Raw genomic sequence first — 13,294 nt, 5'->3', positions numbered from 1 at the left:
CCGGAGACCACAATAAGCAGCAGTAAGAAGACCAGACCCCAGAGACACCCCGCAACTTTCTCCAGGACCTCCACGGGATGGGGACTGGAAGCCTTCATCCTCGGAGGTCAGCGGAGCCGGAGACAGCAAGATGGCGCCGGCGGAAGGGCCATGCGAGCACAGCGCTTCCATGCAGCAGCCAGCCGAGAAAGCAGATCCCCCCTGCTCCCCTACAGCAGCTCTCATGATGGACAGTAGCAACGAGGAGAGCTGGGAGCAGCGCTAGGAGACCGGCAGCAGCTCCCCCGGCCCCAGTACTGAGAACGCCACGTGGAGCAGAGCGCCCATTTCAGCAGGGGGAGCGACACAGTCTTCAGGTGGCAAGCAAGAGAAAAGTGGAGGTAGGATGGAGGGAACTGGGAGGGGACCGCAGCTGCCTCAGAACCTCTTTATCCGACCCCCTGAGGAATTAAGTCAGCACCAAAGGGAGATGCAAGCCTCCCCCAACAGGCAAGAAAAGCCCCCACCGACACATGGCAGCCCACAAGATGGCGGCTACTGCTACTTACCTACCCCTGCACTTGCAGCAGACTCCCAGCAGTACAGCTATGATACAGCAGTTAAAGAGGCACCCCTCACCTCAAATGGAGGTGTGAGGGGCAACGTGAAGGGGACTCAACCTAGTAATAGACATTCAATGATAGGCCCACAGCCCATGGTGGAAGCACAAGCCATTGAGGGCACAAGGGGATGGTCCCCATTAGCCCACCAAGCGGAGGGAGCTGGAGCCATGGACCCTGTCCAGTTCCCCAGTACAAGGGCTCTGAACCCAAACATAAATGGGGGCCAGAAACACATACACGCCCAGCCACCCTCACAAGAAAACGACCCCTGCATCGCACAGGAGTCACAAGCGTCCGGTGCAAATAAATCACCCCTAAACAAGGGCACGACGAGAGACAGAAGCTCAGAGGCGCCGCAGAGAATGGAGAATATAATGGGGAGTCCATATGCCCCAAATACACCTCCTCCCCACCAGGGGATTCATGACTATACGATGATTGAACTCCGCGAACTGCGCGCCCAGCTACAATCTATTCCTACTAGGGAAGACATGGAGGCATATGTCTTGCGGCTAGAGTCAGCATACAAAGCCGAGATCTGCTTTGTCCATCAAGAGGTCCACCATCTAGGAGAGAGGGCATTGACGACTGAAGGCGACGTGGCATCCCATGCAGACAGAGTGGAAAGCCATGAAAATACCTTAGCAACGGTATCCCACCAGCTACATTTCCTAATGGACTCCCTAGGCGACATCGAGAACAGGGGTCGTAGGAATAATATTCGAATCAGAGGCCTCTCGATTAGAGATGACTATTAGAAACATCTTTAATGACCTACGACAGGCCCCACCGGATGCCCCTTTGGAAATGGACAGATGTCACAGGGCCCTCGGGCCGAGGTCTAGAGATCCTGACAGACCACGCGATATAGTGTGCAGAGTTCACAAATTCCAGCTGAAGGAAGCAATAATGAGAGGAGCCCGAGAGCGACGAGACATAAAGTATGAGGGGGCACAGCTCCAAATATTGCCGGATATATCCAGATTCACACTGGCAAAAAGACGGGCCCTCCATCCCCTGCTGGAAGAACTCAGACGCTGAGAGATCTCCTACAGCTGGGGGTTCCCCTTTCGCCTCCAAGTCCGACACAGAGGAATCATGAGAGAGCTGCAACACCCAGAAGAGTTACCAGCCTTTTGCGAGCCGCTCAACCTCCCGATCCCGGACATCCTTGGCTGGCCAACCCTACCATCGTTGCCGGGGTATGAGCGCCCTCAGCAGCCTTACAGGGGAAATAGAAGGAGGAGAAGATGCAGAGAAGGACGAGACTGAGCGCGTTCGCCATCAGATCCCCACGTGGCTGACCAAGACTTAAAGGGCTGTGAAAATGCCTATGCTCTACAGGTTCTATATGCTGCTAGCATGCTGTTTCTGATGACACTTAATTAATGGTTTCCCATAAAAGTTGCATAATGACTTTTTGTTGCTGCACGGTGGGCTGGGGGCGCCTCCGGGGTGGTCCTCCGCCGTTGGAAAGCACATCCTCGACTGGGGGCCCTAGACGGACATTAGGTCATCTTGAGGGTCTCCTGTTCTTAGGGGCTCAGGCGTCTTCCCCACTAGAAGGGGGGGGGGGGGGTGTGTGAGCCCCAACTGATCAGCGAACGTTGAATGGACCGCTGACAATTTAGCACTGAGAGAACTTTACTTCACTGCTTGAGTTATTGGTTACTTGTTTTCTCAACTCCTGTTTATACCTCTCTTCCCCCTTCCTTCCTCTTATTTCCTTTTATTCCTCTAACTGAGTCTCCGGAGGGTGGTAACTCTTGTGTGCGTCCCCTGCTAGTAGACCTCTGGGACGAACCATACTTATAAGCGCTGTTCTGAGCCTCATCTTCTCCGCCTCTCTGTGCCCTCTGAAGTGGGCTGTGGGTGGCCTCTGCTGTGCCGATACCGCTGTCCATAATTATGGCCAAATTAAACTTCTGCTCCCTCAGTGTTAGGGGCCTCAATGTGGCGCAGAAAATAAGCCAGATTTTGTACCAAATGCATAAATTAAAATCTCATGTCTTATTCCTGCAGGAGACACATTTTCGTACAGGACATGTTCCAGCCTTGAGGTTATTGGCGCTTTGCGGCATGGTACCACAGCACAAACCCCACCACCATATTGAGAGGAGTGTCAATCGCGATACACAGAGCGGTTCCACATGAGGTCTTGGACACAGAGCTGGATTCGGAGGGGCGATATGTCTTTCTGAAGGTCCGTATATGGGGTAAGCTTTTTACCCTTGCGGCATGGTACCTTCCCAATCAGAGTCCTGCACAAGTGGGTAGGGCTGTCCTGGGCAGGTTAGCAAATTTTGCGAAGGGTGTTGTCATACTAGGGGGCGACTTTAACTTTCCACTGGACCTGGAACGGGATTGCTCAGCTGGACGGGCATCAATTTCAGCGGCACAGCTCCGCATATTTCACAGCGCTCTTAGGCGGCTCCAGCTAGTGGACGTTTGGTGACACATCCCAAAGAGCGGGACTACTCGTACTTCTCTCAAGCACACCAGTCTCACAGCCGCATCGACCTAATAGTCACAAATCCTTATGCTCTGACATGGAATCCAGAGGCATCTATTGGGTCAGCAATCTGGTCAGACCACGCACCAGTTCTTCTCTCTTTAACAGTACCAGGGGTTTTGGAGAGACCATGGTCATGGAGATTGAATGATAGCCTCCTGAAAGATGCGCTGTGTTGCACAGATATTCAAAGTACCATTGAAAACTTTCTTGCGGACCACTCTGCTAACCTAACATCTAAAGCGGTCCAGTGGGAGACGCTTAAGTGCGTTCTGAGGGGGGTGATCATTAAACATGGGTCACGTCTGAAAAAGGAAAAAGCAGCCAAAATAATCTCCCTGTTAGATAAAATAGCAAATCTAGAAAAAAAGTTCCGCCAGTCAAGAAAATAATCCACGCAGAGCGAGCTGCTGAACACAGGGGAGACATCTATTAGACCAAAAATATCTGCGATATAGGGACAATATGAAGCGATATTCCTACGAGCATGCTAATAAATGTGGACGCTCGCTGGCGCGATTTCTACATAGCAAAATGAGCGCTGCATATGTCTCTCATATAGCAGATAGTACAGGCCAAAAGAAGCACGACCCTCGGGAAATCGCAGAGGCCTTTAGGGCTTACTATCACGACCTCTATAACATACAGGGACAATTGGCCGATATGACCCCTGCCGGCCAAAGAGCCAAGATAGATGCGTATATACAGAAGACAGCCCTTCCCGGTATCTCGGGAGAGATTAGGGAGTCCCTGGACTCCGAGATCTCGGCGGAAGAGATTAACGAAGCTATTAGGTCCTCGCCAGCAGGGAAAGTCCCAGGACCAGACGGGTTTACCCCCCGATTTTTCAAACAATTCCAGGAGACCCTCGCCCCTATCATACAAGAGACGTTCAATCAAATTTCGCCCCCAGTTCCCTTCCTTCCTCAATGGCCCACATCACAGTAGTACCTAAACCAGGCAAGGATGCTGGATTATGCTCCAGTTATCGCCCCTTATCACTTCTTAATGTTGATGTTAAGCTATTTTCAAAGATATTGGCGAACAGACTGGCTCCCATCCTCCCATCTCATATCCACAATGACCAAGTTGGATTCATAAAGGGGCGGGAGGCAAGGGATAATACCAACAAGACCCTCCTCCTGCTGAGTCAGGCCCAACGCTTGCCGCAACCATTTCGCCTCCTCTCGGTGGACGCCGAGAAGGCTTTTGATCACGTGAGCTGGGAATTCCTGGGTGCCTCATTGATGCATCTGGGTCTAGGTCCGCGATTTCTGAACTGGACTCTGGCGCTATATGGGAATCCTTCGGCGCAGATCAGAGTAAATGGCCTCCTGTCTGACCTGGTGCCTATTAGGAATGGGACGAGACAGGGATGCCCACTGTCCCCTCTCCTATACACCATTGTCATGGAACATTTAGCTGTGGCATTGCGGAATAACCCGGATGATTTTTGGCCATCTGAGTAACTTCAAAGTAAATTTGCATAAGTCGGGGGCCCTGAATATTTCACTTCCCCCCAGTGATTTAGCTCACCTAGCGGACCAGTTCAACTTCAAATGGCGCTCTACCTCCATACAATATCTAGGGGTTCATATAGCGGCGGATGCCTCATCACTATACCACCTTAATTATGTTACCCTGTTAGAAAAAATGACAAAAGAACTGAAGGGGTATGCTACTAAACAATTAAGCTGATTTGGGCAGATAAATGTACTAAAGATGGACGTGACCCCAAAGTTCCTCTATCTCTTTCAAACCTTGCCAATTAAGCTACCAGGGCAGTATTTTAAACAGATTTACCAACTATTCTGCAGATTCGTGTCGGGAGGGAGGAATAGCCACATTAACTATAGAACCATGTCGCGCCTAAAATCCAGGGGAGAAGTGGGCCTCCCTGATCTGAAAATATACTATTCAGTGTCGGTGCTTACCAGGCTGGTAGACTGGCAGTATCATTCAGCTTCAAAGCAATGTGTGGGATTGGAAGCAACTCTAATCTGGCCCTACCTACGATTACTACCGTGGATTAGGAGGGAGGATAGACCTGCAGCCCTGCCTCACACCCCATTAACGTTGAACTGTCTGGAAATATGGGACAGATTAACAACCAAAGGGGAGCCCTAAGTCCGCTATTCCACAATCCTGCATTCCCACCAGGACAAGAGAGACGGAATTTTCTGGGCTGGAAGGAGGAGAAGGATGTCCGATGGTGCCAGATAGTGGCTCAGGGGGCCTCCCATCCTTTAACGAATTACAGGCGTCCAGCCCCAATCAGAGATTGCTGTGGATGGAATATCTTCAACTGTCCTCATTTTGGAAGACCTAATTGGGGTCATGTACTTTTAGGCGACCCCCTGAAACCATCGAGGAACTATTTCTAAGAACTGAACCCCCGGTCCGGGTCCTTTCCCAAATCTACAAAATCATTCTAAATGGGCTCACGCAGGGCTTGCCACGATACGTCCGCGTCTGGGAGGGGGAGCTCTCGGTGGAATTGCAGGACTCTGATTGGGAGAGGGCCTTCACGCTCGCCCACAAGATGCCTCTTGCCTGTGCCGCGTAAGAAAAAAATTTCAAACTTCTCTCCAGATGGTACAGATGCGCAGATGTAATTTACCGCATTTTCCCCTCAGCCTCGGAGGATTGCTGGAGGTGTGGGTCCGGGAGGGGTACCATGCTGCACATCTGGTGGGATTGTTCTCTTATCCAGCCCTTTTGGAGGAAAGTATTTGAGTTGTACGAAGGGGCATCGCATTGCACAGCGGAGGTCACCACGCAGCTGCCACTGCTGTCAATTATCCTGGGCCCATTCGCTTCCATCAAAAATGGGCTACTACGGCATTTCCTTACAGCGGCCAGGGCGGTGATCCCATGCCACTGGTGCAGCATATGAGCTCCCTCAATCCTGAAATTTGTTCAAGAACTGAACCAGTTAATGTATATGGAGGAGTTGGGTGACGATGGGGCGGGGGGTCCCAGGCTAAGTAACCAAGCCTTGCAGTCGTGAAACACGTACTGTGACTTACCACAGTTCCAGCTCGCGGTGGGATAATGAGGCGATGGGCCTCGGGAGGCGCAGGGAGCCGGTTCTGCGACATAGAGGCACCCGGACAACTATTAATAGCGAGACCCACGGGGGGCTCTCCACCTCCTGCACTTGTGCTACTTTCTCTTCTCCTGAGATTCTCCTTTATTCTTTCTCTTCTCTCTCTTATCTCTAATCATTCACTAAGTTTCTTATGTGTTTGTTGGTCCTATACAAAGTTGGTTAACAATTTTGATGTTTGAGAGTACATTGAGTTAAGAGGTGATGCAGTTAAGTAAATGTAAGAAGATGCTGGTTACGAGGGCCTAGCGACACACCCTAATTGTTTAGGAAGGTGGCCCGCAAGATTACATGAAGAAGGCCCATTGAATGAGGACTCTGTTACTCAGTCACTACGACATTCATTACTAAAACCCTCAATCGCAAGCTGGGGTCCCACACGACCCGCCATAAAACCAATGTTATCTATGTATCTCTACCTGTTGTCCTGTTTATATGTGATTAATATGTAAAAATTTCTATAAAAACATATTAAACTACTAAAACAAGAAGGCAGCGAAGAAGCACTAAAATCATACTGGGAAAAAAACAAAATATGCAAAGAAAAGATCAAAATTGCTAAGGAGGAGGCTGAAAAACTGATCGCTAAACAGAGCAAAACTAACCCTAAACTATTCTTCAATTATATTAACAGTAAAAGGATTTGCACTGAGAGCACTGGCCTTTTAACTAATAATGCAGGAGAAATCATTGAAGATGATAGAAGAAAGCAAACCTATTAAATAGTTTCTTTTCAAGTGTATTCACCAACGAAAAGGAAATGCCACATGAGATGCAGGGGAATAAAATGAACTCCTGGCAAAATATTACATACCTAACACAGGAGGAAGTGCAGAATCGGTTAAAGAGGATTCAAATCGATAAATCGCCAGGCCCAGATGGAATTGACCCAAGGGTTCTGAGGGACCTAAGTAATGTGATAGCTAAGCCGCTATTTCTAATATTTATGGATACTATCAAGACTGGGGTGGTACCATTGCATTGGCGCATTGCCAATGTGGTTCCAATATACAAAAAGGGGTCCAAAAGAGAGCCTGGTAACTACAGGCTGGTAAGTCTCACTTCAGTAATTGGAAAAATATTCGAGGGGTTTCTGAGAGACACCATCGTAAAATACCTCAAGGAGAACAACAGAATAACTCCTCACCAGCATGGGTTCATGAGGAGTCGATCATGTCAGACCAACTGATCAGCTTCTACCATGAAGTAAGTTCTAGGCTGGACCTGGGAGAGTCTATTGATCTTGTATATCTGGACTTCTCTCAAGCATTTGACACTGTGCCCCATAATAGGTGTGTATCTAGGTAAAGAATTGGCTCAGAGATAGAAAGCAGAGGGTGGTAATAAATGGTTCATACTCTGATTGGGCCTCCGTTGCTAGTGGGGTGCCACAAGGTTCAGTATTAGGCCCCATTCTGTTCAATATATTTATCAACGATCTGATAGAGGGACTGCACAGTAAAATATCAATATTTGCAGATGACACAAAGATATACCAGATAATTAATACAACAGAGGACAATGTACAGCTACAAACGGACCTGGATAAGCTGGTGGCCTTGGGCAGAAAAATGGCAAATGAAGTTCAATGTGGATAAATGTAAGGTTATGCACATGGGCAGGAGAAACAGATGTCACCAATATACACTAAATGGGGTGCTGCTAGGGAAAAGTAATATTGAAAAGGATCTTGGGGTACTTGTGGACTGTAGATTTAAAGGGGTTGTCCCGCGGCAGCAAGCGGGTCTATACACTTCTGTATGGCCATATTAATGCACTTTGTAATGTACATTGTGCATTAATTATGAGCCATACAGAAGTTATCAAAAGTTATTCACTTACCTGTTCCGTTGCTGGCGTCCTCGTCTCCATGGTTGCCGTCTAATTTTCACCGTCTAATGGCCAAATTAGACACGCTTGCGCAGTCCGGGTCTTCTCCTTTTCTCAATGGGGCTCCATGTAGCTCCGTGTAGCTCCGCCCCGTCACGTGCCGATTCCAGCCAATCAGGAGGCTGGAATCGGCAATGGACCGCACAGAAGCCCTGCGGTCCACCGAGGGAGAAGATGCCGGCGGCCATCTTCAGCAGGTAAGTAAGAAGTCACCGGAGCGCGGGGATTCAGGTAAGCGCTGTCCGGTGTTCTCTTTTAACCCCTGCATCGGGGTTGTCTCGCGCCGAACGGGGGGGGGGGGGGGGGGGGGAGGGGGTTGAAAAAAAAAACCCGTTTCGGCGTGGGACAACCCCTTTAACTGGAGTAACCAATGCCAGTCAGCAGCTGCAAAAGCAAATAATGTCTTGGGGTGCATTAAAAGAGGTTTAGGGGCGAGGGACGGGAACATTATTCTTATACTTTATAAGGCACTTGTCAGGCCTCACATGGAATACTGTGTACAGTTCTGGACACCGATGCTCAGGAAAGATGTTGCAGTGCTTCTGGTGGTTCAAATAGGGGAAACAAAATTAATACATGGAATGAAAGGACTAGAATACCCAGAGAGGCTATCAAAATTGGGATATTTACCCTGGAAAAAAGACGACTAAGGGGTGATCAAATAACTATGTGTAAATACATTAGGGAATAATACAAGGATCTCTCCAATGATCTGTTTATACCCAGGACTGCGACGGTAATAAGAGGGCATCCGCTACGTCTAAAAGAAAGCAGGTACCATCACCAAAACAGAAAAGGGTTCTTCACTGTAAGAGCAGTAAGAGTGTGGAACTCTCTGCCTGAGAATGTGGTGATGGCGAAATCCATAAAGGAGTTTAAGAAGGGACTAGATGTCTTTCTAGAGCGGAAGGATATTACAGAATATAAATTTTAGTTGACCAGCGGCTTGTTGATCTAAGTTACAGACAGGTGAGAACTATTAGAAGTTGATCCAGGGATTAGTCTGACTGCCATTAGGAAGTCGGGAAGGAATTTTTTTTCTGGAAGGGCTAATTGGCGTCTGCCTCTTGTTTTTTTTTTGCCTTCCTTTGGATCGACAAGGAGGTTGAATCAGGCTGAACTAGATGGACATTGTCTTCATTCGGTCTAACATACTATAATACTATGTGTGTTGTGACCAGGTTGTGACCTCAGCAGGTCCTACCCAAGGATAATGAAGAGGAAGATCCTCTAGAGAGAAAGACTAGTAATTATTAGAAAATTATAGTACCGGTGTTTCTGGTGGCACATCACACACACAGCTGCTTGATGACCACACAAGACATACAAAGCTTGGCTCCTCCCACTGCAGTGACATCATGACAGGTCGTTCAGCCCACTGGATCTCTGTAGTGGAGGTAGGTCAGTGTGTTCTGTCAAGACTGCTGAGCTGTGTCTGACATAATAGCGGTTTAGTTGTATTCTCATTTTGTTATTTTTGTCCTCCCCTTTTCAAGAGCCCTAACTGTGTTGTTCTTCTGTCGGTCAGACTCAGTGTTTTATATATGTTGTAGGACCTTCAATGATGTCACCAGGGAGCGGAACGATGACATCACCAGGGGTGGAGCATAGGAATCACACACACATACATAGATACATATTCCCAGACAAGTGGTCGTTAGTAGTTTGATGGTGCTGATTTATAAACCATAGAAAAATCACTGAAAAGTGCCCATACTTAAAGGGGACGCCGGAGCGGCCCCTTCAGCGCAAGCGCGTCTAATCCAGGGAGAAGGCAGCTTTGGTCGGCGCCATGGAGACGGGGACGCCAGCATCGGAGGGGGTAAGTGTATAACTTCTGTATGGCCAATATTTAATGCACGATGTACATTACAAAGTGCATTAATATGGCCATACAGAAGTGTGTAACACCACTTGCTATCGCGGGACAACCCCTTTAATGATACGAAGATAAAAAGGCAACTGCAAACACCAATTTCCAGAAACATGCAGAATGCAAAATGTCATGAGTAGCATTTTGCCTTCTGCATGCTGCTGGGCCTTGGTGATTGTGCCTGCCCTTGTGGCTTTGTATCAGTAATTATGGGCACTTTTCAGTGTTTTTTTATGTATGGATTTGATACCTTTTTTTAGTGATCAGTTTGTAAATGAAAACTATTTTCATGTAGATGTGACCTGTCCTCTCACTTGTATCCAGTACCTTGCTGACAATAAATGCCTACAGGTCAGATAGTGCCATTATGTGTTGAGGCATTCGGGTGGCATACAAATTGGTACAACTGTCAATAAAGCGGCTTCAGTGATAGATGACGTTATAAGAGCTCTATAAGACATTCCAGGATTACAAATGGTATAAAGAAAGCAGGAATTTGTGGACAGGCAATGCAGGACAGTCCGGGGAGCAAAACACCATCCAGACTGTTGTCTGCAACCTCTCTTAGTTCTTCTGGGATCTTCCTTGACAATGAAAGTGTGTTATTTTTTGCTTTTTTTAAAATTCATTTTCAGTGGTTTATACTACTTCCAAAAAAGTTGTATAAAACCAACCAAGCCTACGGAGCAGCATCCCGACCTGAAGGCTCTCAGAACAGCTCTCACAGTCACAGCGCAAGAGACTCCTGAGCGATAGAAGGCTGTTTCCAGGGGGCTGGGCAACTTTCTGATGCCATTCCCTGCTTGCAGTCGTTCGATCGTGCAGACAATACGCTGTCAAATGCTGTACGTCCACGTGGAAAACAGCATACATACGTGACTATATGCAATTCGCTACAGCGATCATATGCTGCGGATATCTGCTCGTGGAATCGTACCCATTCATGTGAGCCCGGCCTAGTAGATATATTTTCTATGTGTGCAGAAAAAAAAGTTTTGAGAAATTACTCCTAAAATCTGTAACTAGAAATATCATTGTATTTGGATGGTGCTCTGGCCACTATAATGATACAATAAAGAGGCCCGCCCTTAAAGGGTCAGAATGAGGTAAAAATAAAAAAAAGTGATAAAAGTTTAAAAATAAAAAAAGTGTCAATAAATTTAGCAGCATTGCTAAATAATGATTCACATTCGGAGACTATGGGTCTCCCTGGAGGATTGGAGAAGTTCTTGTGTAAAATGTACAAGGTAGGAGCCCTGGGATGTAAAATGTCAAGATATTTACCAAATCTGAATCTATAGTGCCATCAAACAGAGTATCATTAAGCATGATTCTCATCTGTATTTGGAATCTTGAGGTAGGATTGAATTTCAGTTTCTCATAAAAGTTTGTATCGTTGAGTTGTCTAAGAACGTCACTATAGTTTTTATTGGAGTCCATAACTATGATGGCTCTGCCTTTATCTATTGGTTTAACAATTAATTTTTTGTCATTTGACAATGATCTCAAAGCTGCATTTTCGCCTCTACTGATATTATTACTAGATCTACCGTGTTTCCCCGAAAATAAGGCACCCCCTGAAATTTGCAGAAGTCCCAAATATAAGGCACCCCCAATAGTAAGGCATAGTAAAGTGTGCAGGCAAGTCAAGAGGCCTGTTCCCTGCTGCCATCCCCGTTGTCTCCTACCTCCAGATGTATAGGTAGATCTGCAGACAGTGCTGTTATCCTGTCCCTGCTGTGCTGTACGAGTGTGCTGTTGTGAGCTCCCCTTGCTGGCTGGAAACTCCATACTGTACGTTCTGTTCCTGCTGTACATGTCTGCTGTGATGAGCTCCCCCTGGTGGCCAGAAGCTGCAATACCATCCCTGCTTACAAGTGGTACAGGAACTTCTGTCTGCAGACAGGTACGTTACTTTACAGCCCTTATTTTTTATGGCTCTGTGTGTGAGTCAGGCAACCTCTGTGTGATTCTTAAGGCTGGGTTCTCACAGAGCGTATTTCCAGCGGAAATCTCGCAGTTTGGCCACAGCGATAAACAGCGAGATTTCCTCCGGGAAAGCGCTGCTTCAAAACCCACGGCACTCAGCCGCTTGTTTTGAAGCGACCTGGCTGCATACTTTTCCGTTTCTGTGGCCGGTGAATCCACACCACAACACCGGCTTCTCCCAGCTTTGCCGTGACAGATTTGCTGTCCCATGTGGACCAGATTTCTGAGAAATTTCGTCCACAAAGCTGGCCAATTGAGGGATTAGCGGCCACAGATGGATTTGCCGCGGCGAAATAAGACACCCCCTGAAAATAAGACGTAGCGCATATTTGGGAGCAAAAATTAATATAAGACGCGTCTTATTTTCGGGGAAACAGGGTACCATATTGAGATCCAGCTGTCTAAGCCTCAGGTAGTGAGGGCCACCACCTTGTTTCAGTCTGAAGTGGTGGCGTTGGCTGATCTGGAACATTGGTTGAGCAGACCGTGTATGATGATGAGTCATCCAGAAAAAAAATCTATGACAACGAGGGCCTCTGTAATGGCAAATACACTGTGAGGATACAACTCGTAGAAGATAATGGTGTGACTAGACATTTGCCGCATTCTTGTTCTCTGGTTTCAGAGAGGGGAATATGTTTCTATTCTGGCCAACCGCGTCTTTGCCATAGATGTGGGGAAAGACATCTTTCCATCAATTGCTCCTAGGACTGTCCGTAGCTGAGTCATAATAAATGTAGAGATGATACATGTATAGAAGACATGGAGAAAGAGGAAGAGGATGTCGCTGTAAGAGTGGAAGGAGCTCAGAAAGAAGGCAGCAATAATACTGAATGAATACATAATGTCAGTGATCCTGTTGTAGAGACTGACCCGCCAGCCCCATCGCAAGAAGTTGTATCATTGGATGTGAAGAAAGATGTGTTACCTGTTCTACCACAAGTGCCATCCTCTGCTGCAATGCTACCAAATTTTGAAAAGGTTAAGCGTATGAGGAGAATATACAGAGAATTTGACGTAAAGACTGTGTAGTGGCCTGAAGTGAATGGAAAGATCCAGAGTGCGTTTAACCCCTTGAGTGGCACGCCCGGAAATTTTCCGGGAGGAGCTCCACTGCTCATAGCGACATAGCCCGGAAGATTTCCGGGCTGTGTATCACTATGGGAGCTGCAGAGCACAATGCCAGAAGCTGTGACAGTGTGCTCTGCCTGCACAGTCCCACAGAGAACAAAGCAAGGGCTTTGAAAAACCAGCAGAAGATATTGCCGATATGCCGGCAATCTCCTGCTTTGTTTAGAGGTTGCCATAGAGACCATCGG

Source organism: Eleutherodactylus coqui, chromosome 6, assembly GCF_035609145.1.
Source record: "Eleutherodactylus coqui strain aEleCoq1 chromosome 6, aEleCoq1.hap1, whole genome shotgun sequence".
Taxonomy (NCBI): domain Eukaryota; kingdom Metazoa; phylum Chordata; class Amphibia; order Anura; family Eleutherodactylidae; genus Eleutherodactylus; species Eleutherodactylus coqui.
The sequence above is the reverse complement of the archived record's forward strand: the minus strand, read 5'-3'. Positions refer to the sequence as shown.